This window comes from Macrosteles quadrilineatus, unplaced genomic scaffold, assembly GCF_028750875.1.
Source record: "Macrosteles quadrilineatus isolate MER2022 unplaced genomic scaffold, UCM_ALF_1.0 Scaffold_9__3_contigs__length_116548681, whole genome shotgun sequence".
NCBI classification, from domain to species: Eukaryota; Metazoa; Arthropoda; class Insecta; order Hemiptera; family Cicadellidae; genus Macrosteles; species Macrosteles quadrilineatus.
In genome coordinates, this window is record NW_026542602.1 from 33,048,629 (window position 1) to 33,062,905 (window position 14,277).

At 32.3% G+C, this 14,277-nt stretch overlaps 1 protein-coding gene across 1 annotated transcript in view; it reads right to left on the reverse strand.

Annotated features, from left to right (window-relative positions):
- The window catches only part of LOC129003315 (uncharacterized), a 298,914-nt gene that overhangs the window by 267,225 nt on the left and 17,412 nt on the right, over positions 1–14,277 (reverse strand). Inside the window, exon 2 of the mRNA XM_054431607.1 lies at positions 5,881–5,911. The gene's annotated coding sequence lies outside the window, so the exon portion shown is untranslated. The remainder of the gene's footprint in view (positions 1–5,880; positions 5,912–14,277) is intronic.

The window sequence follows — 14,277 nt, forward strand, 5'->3', positions numbered from 1 at the left end:
AAACACTCCAGGTGTCAAGTTAAGCTCTACAGTAGGGGTTGATCCTCTTTCGTTATGAAACTGTCTTTAGTATATCTATTCATGTGGATAACAGTGTATGGGTAACATTACATTTATAGGCTTCTACAATATAATGAAAATACATAACAATCAGGTAAAATTACTTTTATGATCAAGCATTCCTCAGCACCAAAAGCTTTTCTCAATTTATTTTGGCTTTGAAACAAATGACAGTCAAATCAAATTTAATTCAGTTATCAATAAATTTCAAATAAACCGTTGACCTACCTAAGCGATTGCTGATTCTCAAACTAAAGTATGCTATTTTGTTTTCGTGGATTGTTTTCATACATTAATTATACACAGTAATGTGTTTTTACATTTCAATAAAATTAATTTATTTTTCTGTATCTGCTAAGTGAGTCAATCTATTGTAATTCATTTTCAATCTGCTATACTTGATTCTCTAGAGCAATATTATTAGTTCTTGGTTACCATGAAACATATAAGATGCAATCATGGGAATATGAGGGTTTTCACACACCTCAGAGAATAACATCATTATCATCTACCAAACTATTATTCCCTGAGGAGTTCTGTTAATCTTAAACTAATTTTATACTAAACCCGTTTCCCCACAGGTTATGTGTTCAGGCTGCATTTGCAATTGAATCGAATCTTTGACGATACTCATACCATAACAAATATTTATTTCTTTTTGCCCTTCCTTGATAAATTGAAACTAACCCTTAACATAAATAAATGTAATGTTTAACTTTTTATAGAAATGCATACTGTAAACTTAGATAGTGCATTGGAATTAGCTGGAGGGTTATTGCAAGATTACATAAAACAAAGTTAATAATCATACATTTACTTTATCATTTATGAATTCAACAAAAAAATAAAGATAACAAAAATTGAGTTTTTTAAAAGTTGTTACTCAATACAAAATAGAGGTCGTCCAATGGTCGAAAACTCTACCAAAAATAAAACTTCTCTATTTCCACCCCACACTGTAAATAAAACATGTGATTGGAATTTCTTCCATTAGTTTTGATTTTCTGTTTATATGTCGTTGTTATTTCGTCACCAGGATGGCAACCCATAAGGGCCATGTTAAATTTTTAAAATTTTAAATCCATTTGTTGTGCTTATTTTTGAGCATATTTTAATTTATAAAGGGATTCTGCACATCTAACAGTAAAATATTTTTCTAACAATATGCATAGATTTTCCCTGCGATGTACACGAGCTGGGAAACATGTTTCAAAGAAACATGCTTGCCTATTAATATAGATGGGGAGCGAGCTGGTGTAGTGGTTAGAGTGCGGGATTTTAGTTCCTGAGGTCCCGGGTTCGATCCCCGCCAAGTCACCAATAGATTTTATCTAAGTGATAATGCTGCAACCCCTATGTCTAGCCTGAATTAATGTGAAAAACAATCCCAGGCTCGTGCCTAGCGTCCTAGGACAAAATAATAATAACAATAATATATAGTTAACAAATACAATAGTTTATCATTTGGGTGACCCATACCGGATTGTAACATAACTTTGTATCAAAAAGACATAGAAAGATGTAAAAGGAACATTATTGAAGACGATTCAGGTCAAGATAACGGCAAAACTTCTGTAACAGTCTGGTTTCTTATCCTTAATCACAGCTTTGTAACAACAATCTTAGAAATTAGTCTAGTCTAGTTAGCTGTTTGGTCAACTTCCCGGCAGATCTTTTAATGGCATTACAACCACGTTAGTATACCATTATGAACATTACATTGGGAAGATTTTTTTAAAGAGTTACGTTTCCTCTCATTTTCTGTTGCTTCAACAAGTATCAGAGTTGTTATCAGTAAGTATCAGTAATCAGTAAGTAGCAGTAAGTATATAGTAGTATATAGTGGTAAGTATATAGTATATAGTAGTAAAAGTAGTTAAGTATAGGTAGTTAAGTAGCTGTATCCGTATCATTAATTTATTATTGAGTATTATTAGCGAATTTCCCTATAGGGAAGTAAGTAGCTATTGCCGTAGGTGGCACGGTAAGACCTAGACCCGGGACTGATTTACTTTTTCATTTTGATGTCCCCAGAGGCCAAAAACACCATTCGTTCAAATTTTTATATATGTATATATATATATAGACATATATATATATACGTCCGTGAACGCGATAACTTGAGTAATTTTTGTCCGATTTTGATGAAATTTGGTTTAAAGGTGTAAAGCGGGATAAACTTGAATGAGTTCGCGAACCAGCACGATCGGACCATGGGAACGGGACTTTACGGGGGGTTTTATGGGGTAAAAATTGGTTTTTCTCACTTTTGACCCTCAAAACACAAAATTTCCCGATTTCTCTTTAGACCTTATTAAAGAGCTTAAAAAAACAAATAATTTAGTATATAAAAGTATTTTTGTTCGATTATTAGTAACGGAGAAAATTAAAAAAATAGTAAATTTAAAATTCCCATGTTATTCTTATGGAAAATATTGTCAAATGTTGTAGTTTGCTTGTTTGTGGATATATTTTGATCAAACTTGGCAAATTTATTTATTTTGTACTAAGCTATCAATATTTTACTCAAAAACACACTTTATTAGTTTCCTTGTAGCAGCAAACCTAGGTACTCGTTAAACCTAATGTTATTAAAATATATTTAACTGAAAATCAATTCAGACAAATGGAAATTCGCTTAGTCGGCAGGTTTGCTGCGGCGGGGGTATTTTTATCCTATATATTTAAAACGGACTTACCTGGCAAAAGTAAAACTGTACTTACTATAGGGGGAGAAAGTAAAAAGTTAGAACTACCTAATTTAGACCATCACTTAATTTGTTATCTCTTGTTTCAAATTCAAAATAAACGAGTAAAAATACTGTATCCTTAAGAAGGTGAAGTTCTAAATTGTATTTTCTTATTAAATTTTAATTACAATATTTATTTCACCGTTGCATATTTTTGTGCATGATCATAAAAAAGGTCCATAAGACCAGTCTCGTGCACATGGCCCACGCTAGAATATATTTCGTATCTTTATGGTGTATTAAATTGATTAATGTGCTCACGCAAAATATATTGCTAAACGTGTATTGTTTCTTTTTAAACTATCTTTGCAAGTGGGAGATTTGTGTTTGCAATGTTGGCATCAGAGCCACAATGGTTGCAAGTGTCTCAGATATGTACACAAACCGCAGTGTTTGTTTTGCCAACTTGACAGAACTAACTTGCCCTCATTGATCAGTGACAAACTTTCAAGGGATTTCATAATAATCAAAGATTTCACGTAACTTAACAATGGACTTGGGAATGTTATTGTGTTTTTTAACAACCAAAATATTAATACCAAAGTATTAAGGGCGTAGAATCTAGAAAAGAATGAAAATATTTCACTAAAATAATAGTATGTTGTACTACTAATTTCTCTAAAATTTTATATATCCCTTTATCATAAACAGACGATTCAACTAAAAGAGCAGCTCAGTGGCAAGATACAGTTATTTTACTAATCGTTTAAGCATCAGGTCTGGAACGAAGTTTTGCAGTTAAATCTTTTGTCCCTGGATATATATGTGTTTCTGGTTGTTTAGCTTGTGATAACACATCTTGTATTATTTTATACATATATTAAGTCGGTAAGTCGCGACTTACCCTCAACCGGCGCCGTATCACGTGTGTTGTTACCACGTTGTTGTTGTACGTCGTTTGGTCGACCAATACTAAATGTTTCGTGTTTCCGTGTGTTATGTGTTTTGTTCTCTATTTATTATTAAACTTTTGACGAACTCCACTGCGAGGAATATGAAGACTACTTGACATTCTTCTGACCTGATGATGTGCTTCATTCGAAGCATGAAACAGCTGTAGTCTTACTAACTACAAAGGATCGTTTTGACAGTAACAAGGTAATTTAAACCACTATATAGTTGATTCAGACGATCCAGAGGCCATTCCACCATGATATATTTTAAATCATTTAAGAGGTTTTGGAATATTTATCACAGTCAACTTCATATAACCTTGAGAGTAATTGAAACCTAGTGTAAAAGCTTTGTAAAGTGGGAAGAGTAAAATAAAACCACTCCTTGTAAAAGGTTGCTCTTCTCATGGAACTCTTGCATTTGAGTAATGGACTCGTAAAAGGTGAACTAAAGACGCTCTGCTGCTCTTGGGCTCGGATATTGTTTCAGAAATAAAAAGCTGAGCTCAGGATATTGATACAGAAACAAAGTCTAGCAAAAGACATATTAATACTTTTTATTAATAAGAAAAAATTAAAGATATTATTATAGTTGATTTGATTTCACCTGTGGTCCCATCTAAGTAGTAAGTGATGTAGCAACATTCACATAATGTACATTAAAGAGGTATCTATTATCTAATATTGTATTCCTTCCTACAAACTATACTGTATAGTACGTTTTTATTCACAATATTAAGGCTGTAAAATTTGATAGAATAAGATATGTGTGAATTTTAGAGTATTTAGGGGAAGCACCCTAATGGAATCGAGAGGCAAATCTTTGGTCTACGGTTTCGTGTTTCATTTTTTATGATTTCAGAAAACTGCAACCTTGTAAACACTACCATGTTTTTGAGATTACCATAAACTAAACTGAACTAGATTCGTAACCTAACCTCCTCTGCACACTGTAAATAAAAAGGCCCCCGACATCTTAGAAAGGGGGGTCTGTGTTTACCTAAGAAGAAACGGTAACAAATTCACTCTGAAAATAAGAAAAGTGATGGGAAAAAGAACTGTATGCTATAGATCACTTTGTGTACTGGATACCTAGAATTGGCCAGACACTTTGAGATAACAAAGGCAAATTAGCTTTGTGAAGTTTGCACCATCTGGTGACAGTGCCAGACACCCATGAACTATGCAAGTGGCTAACATAGTTCTTGGTATTATTGCTGTGACACAACATTACAAACGCAAGCTTCCTCTGATAGTAGAGTCACTTGAGCTTTGTGTTGTAATATACTTGATATTATACTTAAGGATTATAATACTCTGTCTTTCAAAACATCTTAGATTTGATTTTTTCTATATAATATGAAATATAACTATGCATTTTTATCCCACAACTTTATTGACAACGGTCACATCTCGTCTTCTGTTAATAATTACTACTCATAACAACGAACTACTACTTTAGAGTCAGCTGGATAATGAAATCTACGTGATTATTTTAAATAATTGAACTCGGTGGTGTAATACTTCTTTAAAATGTCCATATATTTATTTATTTTACTATACTTAACCCTAAGAATCTATAGCTTTGTCTTAAAGTCCAAAAGTTTTTTTAACTAAGGCACTTATACATTCCAAAAGGAAATACTGCTTTCCATTTCTCAATTATTGAAAACAGATATAATTACTACTTATTAAATTATATTACTACATAGCATACTGTTGCAATGAATAATTGTTTTAAATGAAGTAATACGAGAAACATAAGGCAACTACTTATTGAACTGTAGATTAACTCGTAAGCCAAATAACATTAGATTTTTTTTATCTAAACTTAACAAAATTGTATCGTACCACTTCAAACAGGAAGTTAACTTGACCACAAACTTAAGACGAAAAAGCAGGAAATACAAGATGTCGGAAGTGCACTAAAACCTTCTCATGTCTTCTTACATCTAGGAAGCTCAACAGTGCTCAGAACTATCAAACTTTGGTCTCTTTAACAATCTTAATTTAGATAAAAGGTTTTATTAGGTTAAGTATTATATTGCTATTGGGTTTTTTCCTTTGAAGAAAGTAATACCAATTGAATTTGCTAGTATTTACCAATAAAAATATCAAAAACTTAAGACTTCCTGATTCCATAAAAAACTTACTTATTAAGATACTCAATTACTCACCAGCAATGACGAATTTTAAACGCCCTTTTATCTGCAACAGAAAAATGCAATGATAATCGTAAACAATAAAAGTATGTATTGATATTAAAAAACGCGATGGGAAAGCTTTATATACACATTGACACAAAAGTAGGGCGTAATGAGTAATTGCCATTGCCAAAAAAGTATGGTGTGTATGTATTCTATAAGTAAACGTATTTTTTTTTCAAAACCTTCAATGAAGTTTGAGTAAGATTTAATTTGGGCATCCAACAACTTTACGTTTATACAGTTTTTCTACACCAAAAGTTAATGTTTTAGAAATTTTCATTTTTTTTAACCAAACAAGTTCTGTTTGATTGATTAGTTTTGTCGGATGTTGGATCAGATTATATCGGCCTTATCAAAACAAACGCTGGTAGTGGCTTGCATAGTTGCGCCAAATACTTCTCCTGGACCTCAGTATCATATCACCCCTCCAGTATCAGTCACCTTGGTTTCCCTGTAATATTACTCAATTGTGCAGCTCAGTAGTCTATACACTGTATAATCTAATTGTTCTAACCATGCCTTTTACATATTTTCCACTTCAGTTCAAAAAGAAGGGTTAAAGCAGTGTTAATGTCTGCCAAATAGTTTTATGAAAACTGTTCTAAATATTAGCGTTGTGCAAGCAACCCTTGAGTCCACAATCTTAACCATCCACGCTGCAACAGAAAGATAGCTAGTGAGCAGGGGCTTTGCAGATTTTGCTCGGTTAAACTATACAACAGGTCGTCCTATTTTGGTTGATTGACGTTATTGCCTACTATCAAATATTAACTGAGAGGTTCATTGCAGAACATTTGTAAAAAGTTAAATTTTTCCTTCGTTAGACAAGGAGAATTCAAATCCTGTAAAATATAATCACCCACGAAATATTATGCTTGCGTTTGATAAAGATTGCAAACCGAAAATACAATAAGTAAAATCTGTTTTGTACAACGTTATGGGTCTCAAATCAAATGAAGAAAAGTTTCAAATGCTGTTCTGTAAACTTTCCATCCTGCCAGAACATCAAATGAACTCAAGTTATGGATAAACTTGGGCTTCAATGAACGTTAGAAAGGTTTTACCAAGCTTCAAATCCCATCACAAACGACTGAAACATCGACCATAAACCTTTACTCGTCCAAGCTGTTGTTAAATCTGTGGGTACGACAAAATTATAAAAAATGCCTGGTGTATTTCTTATTACACAGTATCTATAACATTCAAAATAATTCTCTTTCATAGTTAGTTCCTTTTTTAATTGGCTTCATGTTGCATAAATTTGGCATAAATTGTTAGTATCTGTAAGGCCTTATTATGAAATTCTTAAAACTTCCCGAAACTCTATCGACCAAATCGTATAAAAAACACTTCTTCAATTCAATTCAATTGTGGCTATTTCAATCTGTATTGATTATTTCTCGATCCTTTGATTATTTACTGACCTACGTTAATTTATCGTAATCTTTATATAGGTATGACAGTAAAAGTCGTCGAATACTCGTAAACATTGTTCATTGTTAAAATTTTGATCACTGCAACTATTTTAAGGAGGCCAACATTATTTCGTCAACCCATAAGTACTTGACATCTTAGAAATTGTAGATTATTAGTTTGCTAGTGTGAAAGGTGAATTTATGTTTGTATAGTTGGCGACACCACAGTAGTACCAACTATGTTTCCACACACATAACTCACTGTGCGTGCCTAAGACAGCTGTTGCGAACTTCGGGGAACTAATTTCCTCCTTCATTGCTAGACCACAATCCATTATTCATGAACACTATTTGCAAGTAGGGTAGTGAAATGAGCATACAATTTGATTTCCTGCAGGTTTTTTTCATTCAATAGGAACCATAAAACAAATTTAGATACTTAACATTATCACATACTTGACAACTTTTTATATTATCTTACTCCACTCATGCTTAAATACTTTTGTTGTTATGTTTTAATCTTAGTTTTACAAAAGGTACGACAATTTTTTGTTACAAAGTACCTATTGCATTCCTCAATCACGTGTAAATACGTATTTTTTTATCAAAAAATTACATATTTTTTTATTTTTTTACACACGGTGTGGTAAATAAACTATTTCGCTTTAAATCAAATGAACAAGAATCCTTGATTGTTTTATTTTTTAAATCTATTTTGAGTTATTTATTTAATCGGTTGTTTCTGGTAGAAGAAATAGGTTAACATTTGCAAAGCGGTTACATTTGTGCTATATTAGAGATCTGTCGGGACGTTTGATACATCTTTACTGATTTAAGTTAGAATATCTTATATGGTTTGAACTTTTACTAAATCTTCGATGGAAAATATATTTGTAGAAGTGTGGTAGTTTATAGATGAGAGGTTTTTACCAAAATTTTACAGAAATATTGTTTATCAAAGAAATTAAATGCCACTCCTAAATGTTCAAAGATTTAACGTTTTGAATTATTAGTAAACATGCATTAATTTGCTTATCATATCATGTCCAGCCACCTGTTAAACAAATCGAACTAAGCTTAAAGAATAACACTAAAACCATCCCAACTGTTATAAATTACCATGAAACATCGTCCCAGTTACATAATCCATTGCTGTTACAAAGATAAAATGAAGAGAACATTTACTAAATCCTAGTTAGTTAAATCGAGCTAACGAAGATCGTCAAATGAAACTGAGCTGGATTGATTTTAATTAAAACGTTAATGTAAGACATTTGCAGAACTTTACTCTTGAATTGTACGAGTCTCAATTCCTATAAATTTAACAGAGCCACTACATTTTATAACTCAATTTTTCTTTTGTGAAATAAAATTGTCAAATCGATAAAGATCTCTAATAAACGCAACTGACTCCTTATTCTAGTGTGGGGGGGGGGGTTAGTGGGGGGATGACTCCTTATTCTTTTTTATTGGGTTAACATGCTTCCTTTTTTATCATATCTTCATATCATTAGCTCTACGTTGTTACATGGTGTGACCATTGGGGGAATACTGGAAGCCATTACTGGCCTTCAAGGTGTATATCAGAGTTCCAAACATTGGATGAGCCGCAAACCTTTTTTTAATATATAAGATAATAATGTATTATTATTTTTTTGGATAACGAAATTTAACATTATTAGATTCTAAAATTAGATACTTCAGGGAAAGTATACAAGAATTCTCGTACTGACTCTAGTTTCCAAAACATGTTTGAACTTTATTACTAGAGGTCATCGACACCTATAATAAGTCGCTAATAATTAAGTCTAAGTGATTTTTATTTTGTAACACAAAACTAAACATCAATTATTTTTATTCACGAAAATTATGACATATATTAATCTTACAGTCTCTCAAGAAGGAATCACTATAAGCAAACATGAAATTATAATTTAACAAAACAAAACTTTTTTTCTATGCACAGATTCAACTGTACACAAAATATAAATAATGTACCAAAAAGGTCCTACATTCTCCAAACAATTTTTAAATACGTTTACATTCACATTAACATAAGTATTAACAACAAATCTACAATTTATATAGAAATGTAGAACTGTACTGAAGCATTATATTTAGGGGGATATAAAATAATTAATCTTGTTATAACGGTACAACATTATATTATTAACATATAAAATATATATTGTACACGGTTTTATACATTGTAGAGATGTTTTAAAATTTATTTTTCTTTTTTGTACATTGATTCGTTGGTCATCGCAGATAATATATATTTAAGATTATAATATTGTCAAAAGTAATAATAAAATTTTTGAATCTTTTATTGAAGATGAAACTTTAAAAATAATCTCTCATTTAACTTAAAGTACTGAATCAAATAAATGATTGAAATGGCAGGAGAAATATAAATCTTATATATTAGGTCACTGGTCACTTATATATTCGGTATTACTGGTGTTTTATAAAGTAAATTGCCCATATAAAGCTTTATTGTATAGTATGATCTAAATTGGCTGTTTCTGACTTGAGTAATTGTAGAAAAGTCGGTCAATCAGTTCGTCGCGTGCGAAAATCTGTTACATATGTTGTTATTACGCGTTGAAAGTCGTCGTTACTAACGATGCTTGGTTTAATGTACTTTATATTCAGATTCACACACTCCTAAAAGTAAATCTCATCTTGATGAGACATACGATTTTTAACCAGTCTATCTGATTTTTATCGATTAAGCCTCTTGCTTCTTTGGTGGTTATATTAATTTTAATATAGCTTCTCACACTCGTTCTTTTTGTATGTAAAACTATAACACTTTTAAATAAAATACCAGTGGTCAAGTGTGGTAATAATTTTATTTATAAAAATTCAGTCAGGTGTGTATATTTATGAATTATAAAATCCAGTTAAGTCTGTAACCAATAGATAGTTGTATGGGGTTATAAGCCCTCCATTGTAATACTTTGCTATATAAAATTCTTTATTTTGACATACAGAAACTTTTTAGTTATAATAAGTAGAGCAAAAGTGGAAATTATGAAGCTAATCTTAATGCAAGGGGCTTTTTTTTATTTCATTTTATATATTTTGCAAATAATACGATATTAAATGTCATCTTTCAGAATTGTTATTTCCACCACAATAACACCCCATATTCTAATACTAATCAATTAAAATTTCTTTGATTCTAAGTTTTTTTACTGTCGAGATAGCTGAGTCGTTATATCGTTGTATATTGTTTTTTTACCATTGTGATGAATAACCGCAATAAACCTTTAAACAACATTAACTCATCATCACCAACAATGAACTTCAAACAAAGATTCGTTATAGTTCGTGCCTTTAAATCTGTGAGCTGCTAATAAGATCCATCTGGGCTGCTGTGGACTCATATGCCATTATGCTATTGGCCAATAGATTAATAATAATGTTTAATAAAAAGCTCGATGTTAAGCACTAGGGATTTGGCCGTTTTCTTAAAAGCCTGTAATTTCCAATGACTTTAAAAAAGACCGTTGGAAAATAATATACGGATTTTAGGATGTAAATCTTGTTAAATACACTATCAACTGAGCTAAGTTCCACTGTTGTTGTAAGAAGAAGAAGAAGAAGAAGAAGAAGAAGAAGGAGAAGAAGGAGTTGGGTTGGGTTTCACCTCAGCTCGAGGGAGGTTTTAAATAATATGTCAACCTTTAACTTTTTGTTTGCTACCTCGACGCGCTGTGCCGCCGCAGTCGGTAAAATAAGTCACTATGTTAGAAGAATACAAACCTCTTTACAAACCGTAACGTTATAGTGCAACAATGATTCTGTCAATAACAATTTTTTTGTAACCACATATTTCTAGAAGATAGAAATGAAATCGGAGTGACGCCTTTGCATTTAAAAGAGAAAAAAATATTCACGAATCTGGTCATGGTTTTAGTTTGTTGTCAAAACAATAACTCGTATGTAATAAATCATGTTCTGTCCTAGTATATACATGAAAGAGATGTTTATATAACCTAATAAAGTATACTTTGTTTACCCAATATAAAACATTAAGAGTGGAAACAGCAGTAACATGTTGAGATTTTTAGGAGTTTCATGGATGTAGCTCTTAGTATGTGTACATATACTTATGTTATTTTAAATTTCCCCATATTTATCAACTGATATATGGTTGATTTTTATTCACAGAACTCGACAAAAAATCTTTTCTCAAGGTACCTAAAAAAGGTTTAGTCTAACTTGGAGGGCACTTTGATTTTTTTTAAATACATAACCGTAATAGTAATAGTTGTAATTGTATGACCATTTAAAAGTAGTTTAAAGTAAACCAGATGAAAACTATAAAACTGATTGCTAACACTTAAACGCTACTAATAAATTACTCAGATTAATATGAAGAAATTCAACTTTCGGTACGGCAAATCCCTGCCAAATCGCAAGATTTTATTACCATAGTTTGGCGATTGGATAACATTCTAAATATATAATTCACTGAACATGTAAAAACCGTATCAAACGTCGATCTAAGAATAAAACTCGGTATAGTGGAAGGCTGGATGACCGCGGCTTGACAGACACAGTAGATCAATACACAGGTCGTTGTAAGGCTTCGTTCACGTTTCTGGCTAATATACTGGTGCTTTGTCACCGATATCGGGGATATACATCGTAGGTGTCGTAGATAACGCAACCCTATAAGCTACTGAGGGGTAAATCGGGTAGGTTTGAAAAGATTAGATTAGATTTGGGCCACGCCGGCATACGGAGCATGTTTTGAAATTGAAAGAGCAAAAGAGGAATAAATGAATGGCATGATATCCTTTGTAACCCCAAAAAATGGACTAACTGGTATTTAAGCTAGGGCTATCAATTAAAAGGCAAAAGACAGCTGAGCTCAGCACCCATCATAAACAAGCTACTGACTTTTCCCAGTACACCAGCAAACTTCTGTTTATAAGAGGAGCACCCTCAAGCATACAACCATACTTTAGTTTGTACGAAAGAGTTAAAAGAACTACAAATAAATTTTCTTGGCAGAAGCAACTGAAACCGAGCTTTTTAGTGGTAATAGAATATATGTATGTGAATATATTATATACAAATTCATTACTTTAAACTCAAACTACCAAGTAAATCCATATGTTTTCAAACCTGGAAAGTGATGTCGAAGCACCTTACCAACTGTTTAAGAAAACAAAATGACCGTAATCTGGAATATTCATCCATAATGTAATTTGTTCGCTCTTAGTTTGAGATTTAAACCTGACTTGTACAGTATCGATTATCATCACCTCAGTCTGGCTGGAGCCAGAATCTCGCCCACGACGTCAAAGATTCGTGACGTCATCGTTTGTCCCACAGTTTGAGCGGTAACCAAACTTGACCCATGTCATCACCACAGTCTGGCTGGAGCCAGAATCTCGCCCACGACGTCAAAGATTCGTGACGTCATCGTTTGTCCCACAGTTTGAGAGGTAACAAAACTTGACCCATGTCATCACCACAGTCTGGCTGGAGCCAGAATTCCACCCACGACTTCAAGGGCTCATGACGTCATCGATTGTTCCACAGTTTGAGAGGTAACTAAACGCGGCTCGTACAGTATTGACTGACGTCACCTCAGTCTGACCGGAGCCGGAATCTCTTATAAAGAAAAAACTATTTTCTTTGCCATCAAATTTGCATTTAGTTTACCTAAAATTATATTAGATTAAAATCATTTAAATGTAAAAAAACTTAACAATTGTCTCCTTTCATTGTCTTTATATTCGTTGGATAAATATTTGAATGCAAGAAATGTAACATAAATTCAAATTTAAAATATTTCATTTTTTTAATATAACTGTTTTACAATAAGTAAGGTAAGGTATATATTAAAATATGTAATTTGACGCTATTTATTCTACAACTTGTACTGTAAACGAATAAAGAGAATTTAATTTAATTTGATAACCAAACGTGGCCCAAACCAATGACGAAAGTGGTCTGTATTCATTGCCCAAACAGTATAGATTGGCGTCACCCCAACCTAGCCGAAGCCGGAAACTCATTTGTGATGTCACAAAGATTTTGACGTCATCTTTCGTTCTTAAAATCTCCCATTCAACGGGTTTCATGACATCGTTCGAGTGGTGGGGAAGTATAACTGGTCGTGTTATCATTGATAAAAAGGTTTTATCTCTCAGGAATTTATTGTTGTAAACATTTGTTTTCAATTATGATCAAAAATATTAATAGAACTTGGTGTGTAGAATTTAGGGTTATAGACTTTTCACAACTCTGCGAATTTCAAATATGGCCGTGTTAAAGATATTTGAATTTAACAATTTTCTGTCTAGCAGAAAGTAAACAATTATTTTACAATCTACCCATTATTTCTCATGATCTACTTTTTTTCCTAATATGAACGATAATTTAAGCAGTAGGTGATTTTACTGCTATCGATTTGATAACTAATAAATAGTCCTGCATCTGTTACAAACTTAGGATTAAAAATCAGGAAGCATTTTATCAAATGAAATACGCAGTTTTCCCTCGAGTGACTTTAGGTTAGAGTAATAGAAGCAATATAAAGGGTGGCGATATTACTTATGCAACAGGAACGTGTGAAGCTCTTCAACATTTTATTGAACCTCTTCGTTTGATACGGTATAAATCCGTGGTGCAGAAGCATAATCATACGATTGTACATCATAATGGTACTAAGTATTGTATTGCATACAAGTTATATGCAAATTAGTGTCACAGTGGTACCGCATAGTGGAAAAGTTAATAGTAATCTTTTAAAGTTAATTTCAACTGTTTGGGGAAACATTATAGAAAATATAACAATATTTTAGGTCTTTTGCGGTAAAACTTAAGTTGAAATTACCATTAGGAATGTTTGGCAACTTAAAACTAATCTACTTCAACTCCTTCGGACCCAGCTTATAGTCCCTGGAGACCTGAGTAGTTAGGTGAG